The sequence below is a fragment of the Diabrotica virgifera genome, chromosome 1, assembly GCF_917563875.1.
Source record: "Diabrotica virgifera virgifera chromosome 1, PGI_DIABVI_V3a".
Taxonomy (NCBI): Eukaryota; Metazoa; Arthropoda; class Insecta; order Coleoptera; family Chrysomelidae; genus Diabrotica; species Diabrotica virgifera.
The window spans coordinates 174,670,050-174,695,878 of NC_065443.1; the positions used below are offsets into that span (position 1 = coordinate 174,670,050).

Below are 25,829 nucleotides of genomic sequence, written 5' to 3' on the forward strand. Positions count from 1 at the left end.
GTGGTACTCCTCAAAACATGACACTACGCAAGGGCCGACTCCGCATCTTGCGCACATGTATCTCGATTCGCTTCTTTTTTTTTCTGGTCTTTTCTGTGGCTACAAACGCTTCACCTTCTAGCAGCTACCTATAAGCGTTGCCACCAGTGCTACAATATATGTGCTACAAAATATGTGAACAAATATATACGGCAATGGGTCCGCCTGACCTGTCTTAGATGCCAACATTTTGAGACTTTGGGAACAATAATCTAACATTTTCGGACATATATCTACGGCTTTGGGACATCAATGAGTTTAAAATTTTATAAGCAACGCATATTTTCGGCTTTGGTAAATTGAGACCATAAAGCCTTGAACGTATATATACGGCGGCTGGGAATACAGACCCACTTCTTCAAAAACATATATTTGCAGCGTTGGGACAGAAAGTGTTAACGTACATACAATCGACGGATACCATACGTTTCACGTCATGGGTGGCATTTCTTGTATTGCACCAAAACATGCAATAGCTCCTAACCAATCCATTCCTCGGCTAAAAACTAAACCCGCACCTGAGGTTTATGGAAGTCAGAGAGCTGTTCAACTAATACTATTTGAAAGGACAAAACCTCAAGGTTTATCAGAAATCAAAATCCGAAGAGAATGTTCACATCAACTAAAACTGTGAGTCCATCTGTGAATGATCTTCTGTGGCTCTAAGGGAAAAGCAGAGACATTCTCGGTATTTTAGGATGGAATGGATTCATGGAAGCTGTGAGAAGAGACATACCATATTCATATTATGAACTATCATTTATTATTTGTACAGAAAACTAGGAGAAATTTATCAAATGACAGCATTCTAATAAAGTTTTGGAATGTAAAAAGTGGGTTTTGCCGAGACCGTTAAAAATTGGTAATTTTCAACTTACACTTTAGACCGAACGGTTCGTCTGAAAAAAAAAAGTAAATAGTGATATTTGTAGATAATTTTAAGTACTTTAATTTCTGTTGATAGACCATTTACTAAAAGTCAAGAGTTTTCCAGATTTGAGCAAAAAAGCGGAAAAAAGCTGAAATTTTTCGATTTTCTCGCGATTTTTTCAATGTTCCGGCAAGAAATTTTGTCCGTAAACCTCATATTCGGATTCAGCAGCCCAAAATCCATATATAATGAAAGAAATCAGAACTACCCCAAAACTTTCCCACTAGGGAGCTCGTAGAGTACAAATTGACTGAATCATTACTAGTGTCATATTTTGAAATCTAAATGAGATAAAAATAAACTAAAAATTGCTTTAACACATTGCGTGCCACGCCTTAATCGGGATAATATTCTCGTGGGCCACGGCATATCCACAACAATGAAAGTCAGTCGTACGTGTATATCAAAAATGAGCGACGTGGCCCCTGGCAGATCATCTGTGTCTCTCATACAGTGCGCTGGAATAAGTGTTACCCCTGTTAATAACTTATTTATTTCTAGCACATAAGCAAAACGCTCGGACAGGTCGATTTTTAAAATTATCAAAGTATATTATAACATCAATATTTCGAACTTTACGCGATCCCTCTTCAGGTGACAGGCAAAACTTTGATTTTTTTAACATCATGTGATAGCTCATTTAAAAACGTTTGAAATACTGATTACAAAAATATATAATACTTAAATCCTTTTTAAGAGCGTAGGCGCAAAATTTTGATCGAAGGGTTTTTAAAGGCATCCATTTTTTTTTTGAATCTTGAGAAAACTAATAATTATTTTAAAAAAATTTAAACGCAGAATAAAATATTACATTGTTACCGAGGGCTGAAAGTTCCTTAGAATAAACAAAAATGTCTATTGAATTATATATTTGAAATTAAAAATCCGACTAAATTTCCTTTTTTTTTCACCATCTTTCACCCTCAATAATACTGTAATATTTCATTCTGAATTTAAATTTTTCAAAAATACTTATTAGTTTTCTCAAATTTCGAAAAAAAAAAATGAATACATTTCAAAATATTTCGACCGAAATTTTGCGCCTACGGTCTCAAAAGGATTAAAGTATTATACATTTTTGTAATCAGTCTTTCAAAACCTTTTAAATGGGGTGTCACATGATGTACTTTCCCATTTAAAAAAATCAAAATTATCACTGTCACCTGAAGAGGGACCGCGTAAAGTTCGAAATATTGATGCTATAATATACTATGATTATTTTAAAAATCGACCTGTCCGAGCGTTTTGCTTATCTGCTAAAAATAAATAAGTTAGTAAGGGGGTAACACTTATTCCAGCGCACTGTACATATTATATGAGCGACGTGGCACGCAATGTGTTAAGAAACAGCGGAAAAAATGACCCAGTTTCGGCGGCAAATTCAAAAATTGATTTTTTTTTTCACATATACTATTTTACCTTTGCAGGCTAGTGCTACGTTTTCTCGGCTTTGATTTACGGAATCAAAGCTTGGACTTGAATGCTGCATCAATGAAAAAACTGGAATCATTCGACTCGTGGGTGTATAGAAGAATTATAAAAATATCGTGGGTAGAACACATTACAAACAAAGAGGTTCTGAGAAAGTTAAACAAAGAAATGGAAGTCTTAAATACAATCAAAACCAAAACATTGGAATATCTCGGACATATTACACGTGGATGCAGATACAATTTGCTCCAACTCATTATGTATGGAAAGATCCAAGGAAAAAGAAGCATAGGGAGACGTAGATTGTCGCAACCTCAGAGAATGGGACGGATGTAAATCAAATGAACTTTTCAGAACAGTCGTCTCTTGAGTCCGAATAGCCGAAAATAATGATTACCGACCTCCGTCGCGGGGATGACACTTGAAAAAGAATAAGAGCAACAGTCCTATGGATGTGGGATTTGTGAGATGGAAACGGGTGGTACTGTGATTTTTTTGGGGGGTAAAATATAGAAGACGGTTGGCAAAGAAGAACCAATCTAGAATTATGGATGCTTTATATGGAACCAATTACAACAAGATACACAAAGACACAAAGAATCAGGTCGGCACGTCAGGTCGAGAGAACGGAGAGGGCAAGAATGCCAAAAAAGGTACGGCTAAGAAGACCAGTTGTGACAAGGTGACCAGGTAGATCAAGAAAAAGATGGCACAGTTTTAGGAAGGTATGGGATCTTCCTAAAGTCGTTAGTATATACGGTCATGTGTATCATGTAAAATTGTAAAGAGCTAGACCTACAAGGCCTGTCGAGCATAATCAATATAAATGTATCCTCTTTCTTCTACGTCAATATTTCTGCGCTATTCATGATACTTATGTTTTATTATTACATTAGAGGGTAGGCGCAGAATTTCGGCTCCAATGCTTTTTAAACGCATTAATTTTTTTCGAATCCTGAGAAAACTAATATATATTTTTGAAAAATTTATACGCAGAATGAAAGATTACGTTATTACCGTGGGCCGAAAGTTTTTGAAAACTTCTATAATATTTATTTTAATAAGTCACAGGGGTGAACAAAAAAGGACATTAGTGTGATTTTTAATTTCAAATATCTTATTCAAAAAAAACTTTTTGTTTATTTTACGGGATTTTTGGTCCTCGGCAATAATGTAATCTGTCCTTCTGCGTTTCAACTTTTAAAAAATATTTATTAGTTTTCTCAGAATTTGAAGGAAATTAATGCATTTAAAAAGCAGTGATACCAAAATTTGCGCCTACGCCCTTAAATCCAACATTGAATCTATATTTTACAAATTTTGATTTCTTTTTGGCCTATGAAAATTATTCAATACCACCACCTCTAAAACAGGTCTAAGGGCGTACGCCGCTTCCCGCTCTCTTCCATTCTCTCGATTTTCCATCGTTCTCCATTTTCCACTGCCGCCGCCATACACGACTCAGTGGTCGATAGAAGCCGCCAACTCGGTCCGTAGGACTCAGTAGTGAGAAAGCTCCAAAAGCTCTCGCAAGTTAAATTTCCAAGCATTCATATCGGAACGCGCTTTATTCGGAATTATACTTTTTCAAGAGTTTCAAGAACGGAGTGAAAATGTGCCAATTTTTAGAATTCGGTTTTGTGAAAATAGTGTTGGGGTCGTGAATTTTAAAAGTTGTGTTGATTAAAAGCCAAGGTAAGATTGATTTTGCCCTATAAATTGGCCAAAAATGGCTTCTGATATTGGCCGAACTATCAGTTTCTTATACCTGTTATTAACAAACTTATATACCTACATAAAGTGAATTACCATACCGATAATATCATAAAATTTTAGCTATTTATGAATTAAGTCACGCTTTTTAATGAGCATTAAAAAATTAGATATTTTAAAAAATGTTTGTACATGAACATAAAATAAAAGTGAAATACATGAGTAATAAACTGGTTAAGTAAACATTCTACCGTCGTCGATTCAACGCTACTTTAAAAGAAAGACATAGGTACTTAATCGCAGTCTATCTATTAGTAAAGAGAATGGGAAAATTGTACTGTAGGTAAATAGCACAAAGAAACTTCTTGAGTGTTTGTCTTTTTTATGAAACAGTTTATAAAAGAAATAAAGGAAACAAAATAACCATTAACAAAATTTTACCAATTGACTATAGAAGATGGTTTTTCTTTAAGAATTAACATAATAACGGTTTATTTTGAGTTCTGTAATCAACAATCGAGAGCCGTTTTTTGAAATAAGTTTACGTATACAAAAGCACGATCTTATATTGGTCAATTCGTTCAAATTATAAATAATAAATGAAGTGACAATCATATTTCTTAAAATGATCCATGATGCTATTATAGCACCATGGATATTGTTTATAGCACCATAGCATATAATATAAAGATATAAAAATAATTAACGTCGTTTTCATGTTTTCGCTTAAAGAATATCTTTAAGAGCGTAGCGTGGGCGCAAAATTTCGGTCCAATGCTTTTAAACCAATTTTTTTTTTCGAATCTTAAAAAAACTAATAAATATTTTTGAAAAATATTACCGCAGAATGAAAGATTACGTTATTACCGAGGGCCGACGTCCCTTAGAATATGCAAAAAATTTCTTTTAAATGAGATATTTGAAATTAAAAATAAAACTAAATTTTCTTTTTTTTTTCACTCCTGTAACATATTAAATTAAATATTAGAGATGTTTTCAGGGACTTTTGGCCCTCGTTAATAATGTAATCTTCCATTTCGCGTTAAATTTTTTCAAAATACTTAGTAGTTTTCTCAGCATTCGAAAAAAATAATGGATTTAAAAAGAATTTGACCGAAATTTTACGCCTACGCTCTTAAGCGAATATGATGAGATGTCTAATATTAATGGTTTATAAATTATTTTTTATACAACCGTGTTAAAAATGCAATTTTCAGCACTTCATACGTGCGTTAAAAATGCTACTTTAAGGCACTAGTGCTTTAAAATATTTTTAAGGCACTGCAGTTGGTATTGACCGTATAGACAATTTTGATGTAATGTCAAAAAAATATAAAAATGGAATGTCAGTCACGTTCAAGTAAAAGTTTTTGTAGATATTGTCCTGTAATTAAGTTTGTAGAAAAATATTGTATAATACGCGTGTTAAAAAGTACATTTTTAAGGCTAATCGCTATCGCTCGTTCTGCAAACTTTCACATGCGTGCCTTAAACGTGTACTTTTAACACTTATATCATAAATAACTATTACTTTCACAAGGCAAATATTTTTTTAAAATTTTTATATTATTTTTCATCATTGGGTTTATTCGGACTATATCAATATTATACAGTTTTTTTTGAAGTTTTACGTTTTTTAAGTTTATTCTTTTTGAGTTCTTGGCATCTTTGTTTTGGTACTTCTCTGGTCAGTGCCGTCTGAGTCTTTATAATATCATTTCTAAGTCTATGTCTTGATTTTCAACCCCTAATTGGTCTTCATGGATCATCTATAAATTTGCTTCTTGTACAGTATTATATTTTTTGGTCTTCTCTTTAATCGATACATCATATTCTATATAAGATTTCTATTAAATAAGTTATATTTTTTCCGATATGGGACCAGATCAACCAAAGTACTTCCACGAAACCACTTCCACTAAAAACCATTTGCAGTGAAATCCTTAATATACTAGATAAGACTTCTAAATGTCTTATGACACCAAGCGAGTCATCAGATGAGCACACATAACAGTACCGAAAAGTTAGAGTCGATGACCATCATTAAGTTGTAAGAGATATTTTTCGAAATAGAAAATTTATTGAAATGAAACTAGAGTGTATAATATAATATGTATAAGCCAAATGGGCATTGTGTCAAGTTAACATAATTAATATGAAAAAGTTATTTATCGGTATCTCCGAACCCTCAGCTCCGTCCGCATAGTAGAGTAAGATGGTTATCATCGTACCAAGATAGTCCGACCAATCCACAGTGAGGTCTTGTCATCAGAGATGTCTTGGCTATTCTTAAAACATTTTTGTCCACCTCAGCATAGACTTTCTTTCTTTCTGGGAGGTTTTTTGAACCGTAATAAGATTCGCGGCGGTTGGCATGCAGGTCTAATGCTTACTGACATTGGCGCCTGTGACGTCACACTGTCTAGACAGCGGGGCCCAATACCTACTCAAGGGAGAGCGGTTTAGTGCAAATGGTATTTAGTTGAAGAAATTTTAAGTCAAAGTGGATTTTAGTAGAAATGGTTTTCCGTGGAAAGGTTTTTAATGGAAATATAGTAGTAGAAGTCTTTTATATGAATGGTAAACAGCAACAGTAAAAGCATTCAGTTAAAACAAATATTTTTAGAAATAGAAAATTTTTTAATATCAAACTGAAGTATATTATTTAAGAAGTGTCAAGTTAACATATGTAATTGGTAAATTGAAAATTATTTGTCAGTATCTCCGAACCTTCAGCTTTATCAGCATAATAGAGGAAGATGGTTACCATCGTACGAAGATAGTCCGACCATTCCTGACTCTAGTACCCACATAACAATTTCATGTTCTTAGTAGATTCATAGAACATACTTTTCAGAAAAAGTATATACTTAGAATATGCGTAATTACCATTGAGAATGTGCAGAGCACATACTGAGTATATACTACATTACAGTACTTAAACGTTCTATGTATATACTTAGAATGTACTACCGCACTTCTTTTCAGTATATACCAAGAACATACTTTTTAGAAGATTCTAAGGAGGTGCTATAAACCTTCTATTTATATACTTAGAATGTACTATCGCACATATTTTTAGTATATGGGAAGAATATTCCAAGGAAGTGCTATATACCTTCTAGTTATATACTTAGAATGTACTATGGCACATATTTTTAGTATATGGGAAGAATATTCCAAGGAAGTGCTATATACCTTCTATGTATATACTTAGAATGTACTATCGCACATATTTTTAGTATATGGGAAGAATATTCCAAGGATGTGCTGTATTTCTCAGAAGTATGTTTTCAACATCACCCAATTTCATCCTATAGGTTCTACCAAAGAATACTAACACACCCACTGGGTGTGTTAGTATTCTTTGGTTCTACTAATATATTATATTTACATATTCTAATTGCATATGAGAATGTAGTTATTACATTCTACAATATTACGTAAAAAGTAAGTATAAAATATATAAACTTTAGTTAGTTATATAGGTACCTATGTATAATAAATATTATATGGGTAAGTAGCCTATATATAAAATATAAGTAATATAAAATATTTAGTTATTATGTGCACATCAAAATAAAAATTCTGCTTATATAATTATATAATAGCCAAATATATATAATATGTATGTAAATTACTAAAATTTATAGGTATCTATATACATTATACATACTTTTACTTACTAGGTATTTAGGAAATATTGAAGTACCAATATGAATTTATTATTTTCAAACTGCTTTTTATGTTCTTAAAAATGTTTTAGTCCTTGTAGCTAGAAATACTTGGTCCTACCTAACAGCGTAGACATAAATGCATAACTAACTGTACTGGAAACTATTTTCATATTTTGCTCTTTTGTTACCTATACCCCCTTCCCTTGTGTAGGTATAAAATGCAATGCAAGGGTCAGAATAACAATGAATGGCCGTTTCCGGATTCCCGAAAATTATAGGTAAAAATACTTATGGTATAAACTCAAATCAAAATGGTATATTCATTTCAACTGAAAACGAAACGAGACTTTCTCATTTTTCTTCAATAGAATTAAGTTTTAAACTTTTTACCATACAATTAAAACGGTTTAAAAAAAATGATTTAGATAGTTCAGTATATAGTACCTACCAAAATACATAAATTTTATTAATTATTCTTAACGCGAAGTTGATAATCTATTGGCTAACATTATTCTTCATCCTATAGGTACATACAGTATATTCTTTTTAAAATATTTTAAAAGTATATACAAGTATGTGTTAAGCATATACTTTTGCATATACTTACGCATATACTAAGAATATTCTATTAAGGTATATTCTAAGAATAAACTTTTACGAACATTCCGAGATACTACGTACCCGAATGTGCTCAGTATATTCGGTGCAAGAATATTCTTTGAGGCACGTGCAAAGAACATGAAATTTAGAATGTTTTTAATGGTACATGCTATGCTTGTACTACGCATATACTAAAAAGGATATACTTCGACGAATGTTGGTAGCATATGCTTAGAACATGATGCGAACATCATTGTTATGTGGGTACATATTGAGGTCTTGTCTTCAAAGGTGTCTCGGCTATTCTTAAAATATTTTTCCACCTCTACATAATATATTTTCCTCATTTCTGGGACGTTTTTTTGAGCCGTAATAAGATTCATGGCAGTTGGCATGCAGGTCTGATGCTTACCGACATTGGACCTGTGACGTCACACTGTCTAGACACCGGGGCCCAATACCTACTGAATGCAAAGCGGTTTAGTAAAAGTTATTTGGAAGTGATTTATGTGGATAATGTTTTAGTAAAAATTGTCCCGATTTCTAGTTTCCACTGACATTCAATGTTTTTATTTGGTAAAATCTTAAGTCGTACTTTCTTCTCGATATTTTTGAATAGTATTCTTAATACTTTCTTTTATGAGAAAATTAGAAAAGGTTACGAAATTAATAGCTAACTTTGCCAGTCACAATATAAATACGGGGTATATCATGCTTGGTAACAACATAATATTATACAGGGTGTAAGAAAATACGGGACATAAATTATATCACATATTCTGGGACCAAAAATAGATCGATTGAACATAACTTACGTTTGTACAAATGGGCAAATAAAAAAAGTTACAGCCCTTTGCAGTTACAAAATGAAAATCAATTTTTTTTTTCAATATGTCGAAAACTATTAGAGATTTTTTATTGATAATGAACAGGTGGCATTCTTATGGAAGGAACATCTTAGGAAATACTTATAGTGAAATTTGTGCGCCCCATAAAAATTTTATGGAGGTTTGTTCCTTTAAACCATCCCAAACTTTTGTGTACGTTCCAATTAAATTATTATTGTGGTACTATTAGTTAAACACAATGTTTCTAAAACTTTTTTCCTACTGTATTTTTTCGATAAACCAGTTTTTATCGAGATGCAGCTTCTCTTTTAATATGTGTACATAAAAATTGTAAGCGGGGTTTGTTCCTTTAAACGCCCCAAATATTTTTGTACGTTGTAATTAAACTATTATTGTGGTACCTTTAGTAAAATGAAGTATTTCTAAAACTTTTTTGCCTCTTGGTATTTTTTCGATAAGCCACCTTTTATCGAGATGTGGCTTCTTTTTAATATATTTGAAAATATACCTAAAAATGTAAATTAAAAATACATTTTCATATTATTACCAGGTATTTATAATCGTACTAAACCATTACTAATAATTGGTAGATTTGACTAAGGGACAAAAAAGTTTTAAAAACATTTTGTTTAACTAATGGTACCACAATAGATAATAATTTTTTGAAACGTACACACAATTTTGGAGGGTTTAAGGGAACAAAACCCCCAAAAAATTTTAATGGGATGCACAAATGGCATTATATTTTTTTTTTGAAAAATGACCCTGCCGTAAGAATTCCACATGTATATTTTCAATAAAAAAATCTCTAATACTTTTGGATATATTGGAAAAAATCGATTTTCATTTTGTAATTTCAAAGGGTTGTAACTTTTTTATGTACATATTTGTATTAAGGTAAGTTAGGTTTAATCGATCTATTTTTAGTCCCGGAATATGTGCTTTAATTTATGACCTGTATTTTTGTTATACCCTGTATATTAATACCTACCTGCATTATTACAATTGTGATCAATTAATATTTTATTATAGTTTATCCATGATTATAGTAACAACTTGCTGTGTTAATCTAAAATTACACAGAATATCACTGATAAATTCCAATCATAAAATGTTAATATTAAAATATCCATTATACCAGGGGTTCCCAGCCTTATAGCAACTGTGTACCACCTGGTATATTTTTAAGGTTTTAGCGTACCAGCAAACACCGTTTTGGGTGGCATGGAATGGAAGGAAGCCCCCAATATATATATTTTTTAAAATACATGTGCTACCAGAATATGTCCATTGACTTGTTTTATTTTATCCAGAAGTCAATTAAGGATCTATTTTTAAAACTCTCTTCTGTGAAATCGATGAATGTGTCCTGTAAATCCTGTAATTTTAACTCATTTGGTGAGGTTCATGCAAAAAGATTTCTGATCCTGTCAAATTTGGAGTATTTCTCAAAGAAATATTTATTAAAAATTTCTTGAAGAGATTCCAAGTGACGAATTATATCGGCAACCACATCTGGTATTGGAGATATTTCGTTTTTGATAAAAAATTATGACAGCGTAGGAAATGCAGAGACATCCTTCTCCTGTATTTGAGAACATAAAAGAATCAACTTTTTCTGAAGTGTCTGCTCTCTGAAGAGCCATGTTCAGCGTGTTAAGTCTGTCATTACTTTGTCAGTTAAAAGCATTAAAACTTCTGATCTCAGTTTCAACAGACGGGTGAAAACTTGTGTTGGGGTGAAGAATCGCGCTGGCACTTTCGCATCGTAATCGCTTTTTTCACCTACACGATGCGTAACACCTGAAATCTTCCCGCGTACCACCAGTGGTACGCGTACCACCGGTTAGGAACCCCTGCATTTAGACCGGACAGTATCGTCACTGCCGCTAGCGAAATTATTCCGATTCGATTTTTTTGCACAAACTTACTCAAAAAGACGTTCTTATAACATATCCACAGGGTGCCGGGCGGTGCCGTGGCCGAAAAATTGTTTAAACTATTTTTTTAATCAAATTCACAAAAATAATTTTTTATTTCAAACAATATTTTTTTAGATAAGTTGGATCATTGTGAACAAAAAAGTCTCTTGTCATTTTTCTCTAAAATTGATTGTTGTCGAGTTATATGCGATTAAAAATTTGAAAAATGCGAAAATGGCCATTTTCAAGGCTTAATAACTCGATTAAAAATTATTATTATGAAATTCAAAAAGTAACCAAATCAAGTTACAAACCCCTTCTTTAAGTTCCTGAAGAGATTTTGTCATTGTTTCATTAAAAAGCTGCTATTTTTAATTATTAACCATTAGCGCTATAGTCCAACTGTATCATCGCCCTCACTAGCAAAATTATTCCGATTCGAATGTTTTGCACAAACTTACTCAAAAAGAGGTCCTTATAACATATCCACAGGGTGCCGTGGTCGAAAAATTGTTTAAACAATTTTTTTTAAACAAATTCAAAAAAATCATTTTTTTATTGCGAACGATTTTTTTTTAGATAATTTGGGTTATTCTGAGCAAAAAAGGTCTCTTTTGATTTTTTTCTAAAATTGATTGTTGTCGAGTTATATGGCCATTTTCGCATTTTTCAAATTTTAAATCGCGTATAACTCGACAAGAATCAATTTTAGAGAAAAATCACAAGAGACCTGAAAGTATAACTTCGGATCTACTGACGATAAAGACCTGGTCTGACTCTAATTGACTCTCTTTTAATATAGATAAAACACTAGCATTATTCTATAAAGGAGCTCTTCAACCTTTGCCTCTTAATAACAGCCAGATCAGTACCGTTGATTCTGTAAAATATCTTGGTATTTTTTTAGACAGCAACCTCAAATGGTCCCTTCATATCGATTCGTTAAGTAAGAAACTCACATCAGCTTGCTATGCAATAAGATCTGTCTCAAGGGAACTCAATTTAGCATTTTCTAAAATAACATATTTTTCGTTGTTTGAGTCTCATCTTCGATATGGTCTTCCTTTTTGGAGTTCTAGTACAGCTGCTCAATTTGATGTTATTTTTAAATTGCAAAAAAGAGGAATACGATATCTGTTTGGCCTCAGAAGATCTACACATTGCAGAAGTTACTTCAGAAATCACGGAATTTTAACACTTCCTTTTTTATATATTCTAGAAATGGTTTGTTTAATTCGTAAACACCTTCATGTTTCTCCAGCAAGGCCCAATCATATTTACTCTACCAGAAATTCAATCTTAGATATTTATTTACCGATCCCATTCACTGAGTTAGTAAAGAAATCCATATTATATTCCGCAAAAAAACTTTACAACCATCTCCCTTTACAACTTAAATCTACAGCATCTTTCCCAAAGTTCCGTAAAATGACAAAAGCCTATCTATCTAAAAGACCATATTATTCAGTACAAGAATTTCTTAATGAATGCATAGCTAAGAAAATTGGGTTTCACACGCAGTAGCCTAAACTGTCAATTCCTAATGTTGTATTTTATTTTTTTATTTTTTGTAAGTATGTTCAATTTGCAATTTGTTTAAATTTTGCAATTAATTGTTTTTGTCTTTGGTTTTATATTATCATATTTACTGTATATTGACGATTTATCTAATTTTAGTAAATTGTAGTTATTATTTGTTATTTGTTGTTGATATTATTTTTCTTTTGACTGTATGTAAGCTTTGTCCATAAAATTGTAAAAATTTTCAGTGACAATAAAGCATATTTCTATTCTATTCTATTCTGACCTCTTTTGCTCATAGGCTATTGATTATATTCAAAATAAGATAGCTAAAAGGAACTACAATGTTAATGGGGTTTTATTATTTCATATGGTCAATGGACATCTATAAATGAAAAAACCGCAGAGTGCTACCATTTAAAGAGGTGCGTTTTTGAGAAATGGGTGAATTAGTCCCTGGGCACAGGTTACATTGGGGTGAGTTCTATGCACTTTTGGTACAAACATATCTACATAAAAATTGTTCCTGGTTAAATTTCCTATCTAAGTATAACTTTTTAAAATCAATGATACTTTTTTTTACAAAAATATATTCAAAAGAAAAAGCACAAAGGAACCCAAAAGAAAGAAATTTTGTTCTTTGTCCTATAACTTTTGTCCACGAGGATATAGGTATAGACATTGCTTTACAGAAAAAAAACTACATATTTCTTCTTTAAAATATTGTTTAGTAGAGGTAATTAGGATTTATAGTTTTTGAAATACGATTTTTTAAAGTTCTCCACTTACAGCAATTTTGGGTAATTTTCCTTGTTATTTCGCAAATATTGTTCTGTAACTTTTTTGTACGTAACTTTAGGTATATGCAATGGTACACGTAATAGGAATAGAAATCAATTACCTTTAAAATGGTCTACTGTATAACGTTGTACGACTTTTTTTTTAAGAGATTATGGTTTTTCAAAGTTTTATAATTTTAACGATTTTTTATAATATAATATAAAAATAAAATAATATTATTATATAATATATTATATATTATATAATACCTAATATAAAAAACATATCATTTTTACATTTTTTACGATTATTTTTGAATAAGATATTATTTTTCAAAATGTAATAAATATGTACTTGCAACGATTTTTGATTTTAGGATTATTTTTTAAATTTCTCATTACAACTTTTTTTCTTGTACATGAATATACTATATATTGCTCAATAAAGAGGGCCTACTTTCTGTTCTTTAAAATGGTGTATCTTCTATATTTAAATAATGGAAACCGAGTGATTCTTTGATATTTTTTACCTGTATTATTTAAAATTATTTCTTTTACAAAAATTACATAAACATTAGTCTTAGAAAACATCACTTTAGTTAAAATTATTTAAACGTTGACATTTAAAAAATTTTCAAAATCAAAGTCCATCTCTTCGTTAGCATTAGCTTCAATATCTTCCTATGACACCTCAGTTATCTTAGAGTTCCCACAATTAGTACCCATGCACATGCACCCTTTGCAGAGTATTGAACAACTAATTCCTATCTTCCTACATTTACATGCTATTTGTTCAAGCAAAGCTTGTGGTGCAGGACCTTTGACAGCAAATATTGGAATTAATCCATATTTTGAAGTTTTCCCGGCCAAGTCAAGTGGATCCAAAGTATTACCTATGAAAAATAAGATTCAATCATAATACACAATCACATAAAAAAGTTATAATGAGAAATTTAAAAAATAATCCTAAAATCAAAAATCGTTGCAACTACTCAATACATTTTGAAAAAGCATATCTTATTCAAAAATAATCCTAGAATTTTTTATAATACAACATTTTAAAGTAAACAGAATAAGCTTTCTTTTTTATTATATAATATACACGTAAATATAGAAAAAAAAGTTATAATGGGAAATTTAAAAAATAATCGTAAAAAATATAAAAATTCATTAAAAGTATAAAACCTTGAAAAAGATAACCTCTTTAAAAGAACTCTTACAACATTATACGGTAGAACATTTTAAAGGCAATTGATTTCTATTTCTCTTACATGTACCATTGCATATGCCTAAAGTTACGTAGAAAAAAGTTACAGAACAATATTTGCGAAATAACAAGGAAAATTGCCCAAAATTGCTGTGAGTGGCAAATTTTGAAAAATCATATTTTGAAAACTGTAAATCCTAATGACCTCTACTAAACATAATTTTAAAGAGAAAATATGTAAGTTTTTTTTCTGTGAAGCAATGTCTATACCTATATCCCCGTGGACAAAAGTTATGGGACAAAAAACAAAATTTCTTTCTTTTGGGTTTCTTTGTGCTTTTTCTTTTGAATATATTTTTGTAAAAATAAGTATCTTTGACTTTAATAAGTTATATTTAGATAGGAAATTTAACCAGGAACAATTTTTATGTAGACGTGTTTGTACCAAAAGTGCATGGAACTCACCCTAATGTAACATGTGCCCAGGGACTTATTCACCCATTTCTCAAAAATGCACCCCTGTAAATGGTAGCACTCCGCGGTTTTTTCATATATAGAGATTCATTGACCATATGAAATAATAAAACCCCTTTAACGTTGTAGTTCCTTTCTATAGTACATAATCAATAGCCTATCAGAATGTCCCATATTATCTAAAAAAAAAATTGTTCGAATTAAAAAAATTATTTTTGTGAATTTGTTTAAAAAAAATTTTTTAAACAATTTTTCGACCACGGCACCGCCCGGCACCCTGTGGATATGTTATAAGGACTTATTTTTGAGTAAGGTTGTGTAAAAAATTCGAATTGGAATAATTTCACTAACGCGGGTGACGATACACCCTGGACTATAGCGCTAATTGTTAATAATTAAAAATAACAGCTTTGCTATAAAACAATTACAAAATTCTCTTCAGGACCTTGAAGAAGGGGTTTGAAACTTGATTTGGTAACTTTTTGAATTTCATAATAATAATATTTAATCGAGTTATTAAGCCTTAAAAGTGGCCATTTTCGCATTTTTCAAATTTTTAATCGCATATAACTAGACAAAAATCAATTTTAGAAAAGAATGACAAGAGACCTTTTTGCTCAAAATGACCCAATTTATCTAAAAAACATTGTTTGATATGCAAAAATCATTTTTGTGAATTTGTTTAAAAAAAATTGTTTAAACAATTTTTCGACCACGGCACCGCCCGGCACCCTGTGGATATGTTATAATGACCTCTTTTTGAGTAAGTTTGTGCAAAAAAATCGAATCGGAATAATTTCGCTAACGGGGGCGACGATACTTGTCGGTCTAATTTTACATTAACACAACAATTGGAAAGCATTGGAAAGCAGTTAGAAAGCCCATAACAAACAGTATATCGCAAGGATATGTGGGCAGGGCAATGTACAGAGACCCCATAAAGCCATCCATCTCTTTACTCCTACAAAGGTCTAGATTCAGAAAGAAGAATAATATCGATAAAGCTGCAAGTACCTTGGGATACCTTAAGAAGTAAAGAAGACAAATCTCACATTCAGCCAAGACCCACGCAGAGTTGTGTAGCTCCTGAGACAGAGAAAAAGATGTATAGGGTACATAATACAGTGATGAGCGCGCTAATAACCGGAAAAGATGGAAAACTTATTAAATTGTGAGATAAAAAGAAATAAAACTAGTAGAGATGTTAACTTTAGCGATAGTAACATATAAACTGACATTATATTGATTGTTTTCCACCTTTAGTCGTATCAGATGAGTATTTCAACTAAAACTGTCACTGTGACAGTGGCATTTCTCAAACTCATCCGATACGTCTAAAGGTGGGAAACAATCAATATAATGTTAATTTATAAGTTACTATCGCTAAATTTGACACCTCTAGTAGGTTCACAAACTTATATCTCCAACAAAAAGCAACAGTTCGATTCGAAAATGAACTGTCAGAAATCTTCAGAGTCGAAAAAGGAGTCAGACAGGGTTGCATACTGTCACCAGAATTATTTAACATATACTCTGAAAACATCTTTAGAGAGGCCTTGGACGAATCAGAAGATGGTATTGCAGTAAATGGACAACTTATAAATAATATTAGATATGCAGACGATACAGTATTGCTGGCAGATAGTGCGCAGGGGCTCCAAAGGATCATGGATAAAGTTGTAGAAGCATGTAACAAATACGGCCTAACACTAAACTGTAAGAAGACAAAAATAATGATCATTAGTAAAAACACCAACATAAACGCCCAAATTACAGTAAACAATACACCCCTAGAGAGGGTACAGAAAATATGCTATCTGGGCTGCAATATTAAGGATACTTGGGATCATAGCTACGAAATAAAAACTCGTATTGAAAAAGCCAGAAACTCTTTTAACAGTCTTAGGAAAATTCTATGCAACTTGTCTTTATGTATCAATATACGCATAAGAATTCTTAGATGTTACGTCTTTAGTGTCCTCCTATACGGAGTTGAAAGCTGGAGCCTGACAGAAAATGCCATAAAACGGTTACAGGCGTTTGAAATGTGGTGTTACCGACGTATGTTGAGGGTCTCATATATACACCACACAACTAATATAACTATTCTCCAGAGGCTAAGAAAAGACAAAAAAATAATTAACACCGTAAAGAACAGAAAATTGGCTTACTTCGGCCACATTATGCGTAATGAAAAATACCGACTGCTGCAGTTGATTCTACAAGGCAAGATTGAGGGCACGAGAGGCCCTGGACGTAGACGTATATCCTGGCTGGCCAATCTTAGGAAGTGGACTGGTCTAACGTCAACTGATCTATTTCGAGTTGCCGTAAATAGAATAAGATGGGTCAATGTGGTCGCCAACATCTCCAGAAGATAGGCACTTTTAGAAGAAGAAGTAGGTTCATCTCTTTTTATCTCACAACTTAATATAGGTTTTCAATATTTTACGTTATTTTGCCGGTTATTAGTGAGCTCATCACTGTATAAGACAGCAGGTAATTTCTACATATTTAACAAAAATCGTGTAGTTCTGTATAAACAATTTTACCAAAATTTTACGCCTCTTGCCATGTTTTTCCCTCATGCTGCAGTAGTTTCCCTATTATATTATTCTAAGCGCTTTAGGTATTGCTTTTCTTATATTTTTTTAACTCCTGCTTCCTATATAAGTTTAAGCTCTTCATTCTATGGAAATATTCTAACTAGCCGAGTTGTCGATAGTATTTTTTCCTCCATTTTAAGTTTTTTGTTTGTTCTGTTAGGTCTCCTAAGACTATTTTTATTTTGTAAAATTTTCATCATATTTCTCAATTTTATTGATTGATTTGACCATTCATTTTCCTATCGCCTGAATTTTAACGTTCATCGCTCGACGTTATGATTTGTGTAATAAATTTTACAATATTTAAGTGTGGCTATGTTCACTTTTTAAAACTAAATGTTTCTTTACTTCCATCTCTTTAATAGCTGCAAACTCTTGTCACAGGCTATTTTACCACTATACCCATAAGGTTTCTGCCTCTGGCTCGCATTTTAATGAGGCGCGAAAAGATCTCTAAAAGAAAATTTTTATTAAAAAAACAAAATACATTTTCAAAATTAATTCATTTTATAAACAGGAATTAAATGATAAATGATACAAATAAAGTTAGAGTTATATTTATAAACCATAAACCGTTCTTATCATAAAACTGCAATAAGAGTAGGTAGATTGCCTTGCCGGCATTAATAACAATAAATTTTAGACACCACTCCGAAGGATTAACAAGAGGTAGGATTAAGAAAACGTATTGTCACGTATTGTCACAATATTTATTCAAAATGCATTTTTAAATTTTAAACTTAGTATCTAGTTTGATGTTTGATGCCGTTTTCTGCAAAGATAAGGTATTGCTTGCTTGTATTAAGTTAAAGTCCTGTGATTTTTAAGTTAGTTCAACTAATCTATTCATTAATCTTTAGTCGTTTTACTAAATTTCTTTAAACACTATTTTTCTTAACTACTTTTCGTTTCGTTATGATCATGAGTTACAAACATTTAAGTGGAAGTGAATTACTTTTTGGGTTATTTGCAAAAAATCGCCTAAATACGTTTTATTTTTGTTGAAAAATGAACGTATTTACTCGCAAATAACTCGAAAAGTATTAACTTAGTAAAAAAATGCTATAGGACAAAAGTTGCTTAGAATTAGTCAGTTTATCTATTTCCAGACTTATTTTGAACATATATTTTTGCACCCCCATAAGGGGTGAAACTCGCCCCCAGGGCAAAAGTACACATCGGCCCAATATCAATTCTCTTCTTTGACATGTTATCTATGTGTACGCCAAATTTCATGTCAATCCAAGCGGTTTTTTAAAATCCGGAGTAAAAATAAATCACAATCGTAAAGAAAAAAAATCTTCACTCCAATTTAAAAATCATTTTTAATTATTGAGTGAAATTTTCTTTTAAAATAATGTTTATTTCAAGATAATATAAGTTCTACTTTAGTCGATGATTGTGAAATAATTTCTTAATATTATAAATAAAGTCACTACGATTTAAGAAAAAAAAACAATAGTTATCTCGGCTTCAGTTGGTCCTAGAAAATTTTTATTTTGATTTGAAACTTCGTTTTGTCTTTAGAAACAATAATCTGCAAGTTAGAAACTCATAGGATGTATAGGGACCGCTTCAGTTCTAAATAATGTTTAGAACGTTTGCTCCCTTAATTTCAAACCAGAAATAAAAGGTTAAGAAATGTTTTACGCATTTGTTTACATCATAATATGAAAATATAAATTTCTAGAAGGAGAGTGGATCTAGGATTAACTCTACGATTTTTTTTAAAGTTATAGCCTTCGACATTTGACCTCTCGGGATAAAAAATTTATAATATCTAAGCAACAAGTTCACCAATCGGGTTTTACAATTTTTTATGTTTGGAATTAAAAGATCTTCATTTTAAATCCTTAAAAAATAAAAAAATATATTGTTAAAATAAATAATACAATTGCAAATTACGGCCATTATGGGACTTTTCGCAGGCTGTTTTGCAACAACCAATTAACGAAATTAAACTTGCCGTAGCTTAAATTGTAGGTTTTTTAATTTACGACAACTTTCTATTTCAAAGTTTTTCTCTAAAATGAATATCCTAAGCTGCAAAATTAAAAATCTTTAAAAATTGCAAATTAACAAACGAAAAACATCATAAATAAGAAAGCTTCTAAAATTTTTGATTACATTTTAGTCGAAGTCATTCCTGGCATCGTCCTTTACAACACCTGATAGGTTTCAAAAATTTCTGAATTATAACACTTATTTCATCCACATCCTGGGGTATAATAGACGCTGCATAGTTTATTAAAATCAGGTTATTAAAGAGCTTTTAAAAACATAAAAATATACAGGGTGTTAAAAATAAGGGCTTCAGCATTTTTTTAAATATTTTAAAACTACAGACAGAATTTTTTTTTTCATAAGTGGTTTCCACCCTATAGATATAAGCTCTGCATAATATGTTTGGCTTCCTCTTAAAGAATTCCTATTAAGATAAAATTTTGTCTTATTTAACAAAATAGCTTTATAATATTATTTCCGTTTGTTGTTTTATTTGTAAAAAAGAAAAATCTAGATCTTCTAGTAACATTACAAAAAAGTAAGGATTAAAGTTTCTTATAAAAACAAAAGTCCCCCAAAAGATATCTAAGCGTTAAAGGTATCATTTTGTCACGCTTTACGAGAAGAGCTGGCGACAAATGACATTTGAGGTTCAATTCCATCACTGTCACCTTGAGCAGTTCCAATTTAAACGGACTCATTCATCATCAGTTACGAGAAAAGACAAGACATAAAACCCGACAATATAAAAAAAACACAAGCTGGCTGACACAGAACTGGTGTTTGAAAAACAGCTTAGGAAACTAAATTTTGTAGGGAAAAACTACTGGCACATTTAAAATAAGCTTATTAAATAAATAAATTTAATACTTTATTTAAAGAATTTTAACTAGGTAGCTAATTAGTATGGTTGATATATTGGATGAAAGCTAAGACATTTTTCTAGACCAAGCAACAAATTCCTGCCCTTAAAACAAAAATATCACAATTTCAATGATAGCATAAAAGATCAAGTGAAGTGAGTCAAAATTTTAAAAATCTCACATTAGGACTGGATCACACATTTCAACTAAAAACAATAGAAATCTTTCATGCTTGACACTAGTGACACTAGAACTTTAGTTCGTTCTAGTGATACTAGAACTCATTTCATTACACTGACTTAGTCAGTGTAATGGAACAAGTTTTAGCTTGCTATGCAATAGGATTTGTTTCGAAGGAAATCAATTTAGCATCTTTCAAAATAACAAATAACATATTTTTATTTGTTCGAGTCTCATCTTCAATATGGTCTTCCTATTTTTGGATTTTTTGTAATTTTTTTTCCAATCTCATGTTATTTAACCTTTAACTACCCGCGCATCAAGTTATAACATAACTACACGCGTGGCGTACTTTGTACGCCACAAGAAAATACACTTAAAAACAGCGGATTTGTTAATTTTTTTTTGAGAAAATACACTTAGTTGTTTGTTATAAACCTTATTGGGCATCAGTGAATACTTGGAGTTCCTTTTCAGTAAGCCAATTGGGATTTATAACTGGAATCATGGAATAACTGGATTCCATGATAAATAAAATTACTAATAAAAAATTTTTTTAAATGTGATTTTTTACAGGAGAAAAAGTATTGTTTACAAAGAAAAATATATTTTTTGCCATAATGACTAAAAAACAATTAAAATATGTACTTATATTACGACTTATAGTAATAAAATCCTGGGGTGTATTGTCCACCACCGGAAACAACAAATAATAAAATGTAAATTACGATCTTTCCAGAACGCCGATTATAACGAAACTAAAACCAAATTGTAAAGCACATTCCAGTGATAGGTTAGAAAAATAAGCAAGGTCAAAAATTAAATTTTTAAATATATTTCCAGTAGAATTCTTATATCTGGCTACAAAGTACGCCAGCGCGTGTAGTTAAAGGTTAAATTAGTATCTGTTTGGCCTCAGGATAACAACACATTGCAGAAGCATTGCAGACGCTATTTCTGTAGAGCCAGCTCAATATGCAACCACTTATACGTTCAGAAACGTAGTCGGTACTTAAGACAGAACCTCTGGGGAGAGAATGACAGGATGTCAGGATTGACAGTAGAAGATAGGTTAAGGAGAAGGACTATTGCTTTGAGATATAATTGTAATTAAGTGCTAAATAAAGATTATCTCAATAATACTACATGGTGGCAGCGAACTTGCAAATACTCCGAGGAATATTTGGTAAGTAGAACCTTTTTCGAAGAGCAGAAATAGAGTTAAATAAATCCAGGAATGGCAGAGAATCAAGCAGGGAGCCACGTGCTTGCCAACATGGCAACAGTATCAGCTCCTTCTGAGTTTAATTTCTCCCTTCCAGGATCATGGAATCAGCGGAAAAGAGGTTACAAAAATATATGTCGGTTAGCGGTTTTATAAACAAACCAGAAGCTGAAAAAATTGATATGCTAGTGTATCTAATGGCGGCAGAAGCAGAGGAAATTATAACCCAATTTAATCTAACACCCGCACAGCAAGTATATAGTATTATTATCGAGAAATTTGATGCTCATTTTATAGCCCAAAAGCACGTAATATTTGAACGATTCAAGTCAACACACGTAGTCAACAGCCAGGGGAGTCGGTGGATGCATATATCACTGCACTTCATAGCCTTGCAGAGCATTGTAGTTATGGGGCTCTAAAAGATGAGTTAATAAGTGACTGCATAGTAGTAGGAGTTTTAGATGTAAAATTAAGTGAGAGGTTACAACTCCAAAAGGACCTAACATTAGGGGAAGCTGGATTAACAGTACGTCAAGCCGAGCTGCAGAATTCTCAAAACAAGATTCTTAGGCAAGAACGAGTACAAGAAGTAGCTACGGTCAATGCACACAGACGTAACTACTGGTCACAATCACAAGCAGAACCAAATAAATATGGACAACAGAACACACAGGGGAAATCCAACAAAAACTACAAATGTACATACTGTAGTGTACCAAGCTGCAACAGCCGAGAAAGATGTCCAGCAAAAGATATTCGTTGTCGATTTTGTGGAAAGAAAGGACATTGGCAAGCTAGGTGTAGATCCGGCAGGAATTTAAGAGTAGTTGAAGGTCAAAACTGTGCTGAAAGTGAGGTAGGAATAGAAAATGAAATGGAAAACTTACAGGTAAATAACTTTGATTTTCATCTAGGATATATTTACACTAATGATAAAGATCAGTGGTTTGCAAAAGTTTTAGTTGACAATAAATATGTTATGCCTTTTCTTGTTGATACAGGTGCTGATCTAAGCTGTGCTTTTAGAAATATGTTGTCTGATTTTTACAAAAATAAAATGTATGTTTGCCAGGAGTCCATAGGGGGCCCTGATAGTAACAAACTAGAAATTGGGGGTAAAATTGATGTTAATTTGACTTATAATGACAATATATATGTTCAGAATATTTATATGTTGTAAAAAATCTAAAGGTGCCTATTCTTGGTCGGCCGGGAATTATAAAATTAAAAATGCTCAATATTAATAAAAATAGTTCATGTTATATTAATAATTTAGTATCTAAAACTATAAATGCATTTGGGGCAGAATCAGAGAGCTAGAGTGCTAGCAAGTACTCATTAGAAAAGATAGCTGAGTCATTTCAAGGAATATTTGATGATATTGGGCATTTAAAAAAGAAATGAAACTTAAGCTAAAATCTAATGTTCAGCCATTTTCCCAGTCAGTACCACGAGTAGTTCCATTACCACTCATGCCTAAGTTAAAAATTGAGTTAGGCCGTCTACTTCAGTTGGATATAATAAAACCAATTGAAGAACATACCAGGTGGGTAAGTCCTATTATATATTGTTTGTGTACCAAAAGGTGACTCTGTTAGGTTGTGCGGAGATTACACAAAGCTCAACCAAAGTGTATTAAGAGCTTATTTCCCACTTTCAAAAATAGAGCATACTTTGGCTCAACTGAAAAATTCAATAATAGGTTCTAAGCTCGACACCACTAGTGGTTACTTAAAAATTAAACTGAAACCAGAAAGCCAATTGCTAATTACATTCATCACATAATTTAGGCGATACCTTTTTACACGTCTTCCCTTTGGAATTTCATGTTCTCCAGAATATTTTGCACTTAGGTTTTCTAAGATTCTTTCAGGTATGAAAGGGGTAGTCTTTTATATGGATGATATTTTAATCCATGCTAGTTCAGTCAAAAAACATGACGAAATTTTAAACCAGGTTTCTAATAAAATTACACAATGAAGGTATAACCCTTAATAAAAACAAATGTGTCATTGCTGCTAAGTCTGTCAAGTACTTGGGGCATGTCATCACTACTTCTGGGGTTAAAATAGATCCTGAACGGGTCAAAGCAATTAGAGAATTCCCAGAACCAGAAAATAAAACAGAACTTTTAAGAATATTAGGTATGATCAGTGTGACCAACTAGCCCGAAAAATCCGGGACATGGCCCGAACTACGAAGTCGTGTCCCGGCGTCCCTGACAAGGCATCCGGGCCATCCGAATTTTGAACGTTTTGGTAAAATTCTATTTTGAAATTTTAAATACGTTATTCTTCTAATTTCTAGAGTTTAATTCTAATACCACATCTAAAACGCAGGCATTTAATATCGATATACGGTGGACTTTTTTCGTTCATGTATTTTAATTATCTTCTTCTGAAAAAAAATGGCCCGATTTTCATTGAAAAGTCCCAGATTTCAGGTATTTTTTTCAGCCTTGTCCCGGATTCGACTGAATTGTAGTTGGTCACACTATACGGTATGATTAATTTTGCTGGTAAATATATTAAAAACAAATCTGAAATTTTAGAACCTTTAACATCTCTTCTAAAAAAGGACTCAGTATTCTTATGGGGACCTGCTCAAATTCAAGCTCTAAATACTCTAAAAAAATGTTTAGAAGGTTCCCCAAATTTATCATATTTTGATGCGAACAAAACTATTGTTGTAAATTCAGACTCTATTTGTTTTGGTACAGGAAATTTTCTGATGCAGGAAAATCTAGATAAGTCTCGCGAAATAGTGGCATTTTCATCTCGATTATTAAGTCAATTAGAGGGTCGATATGCACAGATAGAAAAAGAAGCCCTGGCAATTACGTGGGCAGCTCAAAAGTTTGCTGATTATATAACAGGCGTCAAAGATTTAATTTTTGAAACAGACTCAAAACCCCTGGTTCAAATTTTACAGACGAAAAATGTGGATGAATTAACTCCTAGGTTGCAGCGGTTTCTGATGAGATTAATGCGTTACAATTATAAAGTATTTTACATCCCAATAAAAACAGTTGGTTGTGTCAGATGCACTAAGTCGAATTCCCATAAAAAATTCTGTACCTAGTAATGATGGGTTGACAGGTATTGAAGTCGAAAAGTATGTTAAATCTGTAATTCGCAATTTACCAATAAAAGATCGGTTTATAAAGCAAATAATCGAGGAACAAAGTAATGACCCTGTTTTACAAATAATAAAACAATATACGTTGACTTCATGGCCAGAAAAGTCTAAAATTCCCGTGCAGGTTTTGCGATATTTTCAATTCAGATGATATTTCATTTTGTGAAAATCTGTTATTAAAAAGTTCTCGAATTATTATACCAGCAGCTTTACAACTTAAATGTCTAGAATATATATACACAGGTTATCTGGGGGTAGTCAAATGCAAGGACAGGACCAAATCTACAGTGAGGTTTGTCTTCTCAAATAGAAAATATGATTATAAATTGTCCCAATTGTGTGAAAACTCGTGAAAATATAATATAAACTTTTTACAAAGAAGAACCGTGAATACGACCTTGGGAAAAGATAGCGCTAGGTCTTTTTAAACTGGATAAATGGTTCTTGATTGTCGTGGACAACTACTCCAGATATTTTGAAATATTTGAGCTCAGTTCCATGACTAAAATTGTTATTATAAATCACTTGAAAGGTTTATTCTCTAGATATGGTATTCCCAATATTGTGCGTAGTGACAATGGACCACAATTTTTAACATTATTTAGGAAATTTGCTTCAAATTATAATTTTATTCATGTAACTAGTAGCCCATACTTTGCACAGAGCAA

General features: G+C 31.9%; 1 protein-coding gene across 1 annotated transcript in view; it reads left to right on the plus strand.

Moving 5' to 3' along the window:
• Positions 1-3,915: 3,915 nt before the first annotated feature.
• LOC114337914 (probable cationic amino acid transporter) overlaps positions 3,916-25,829 on the plus strand; it is a 1,427,575-nt gene continuing 1,405,661 nt past the window's right edge. Inside the window, exon 1 of the mRNA XM_050641785.1 lies at positions 3,916-4,096. The gene's annotated coding sequence lies outside the window, so the exon portion shown is untranslated. The remainder of the gene's footprint in view (positions 4,097-25,829) is intronic.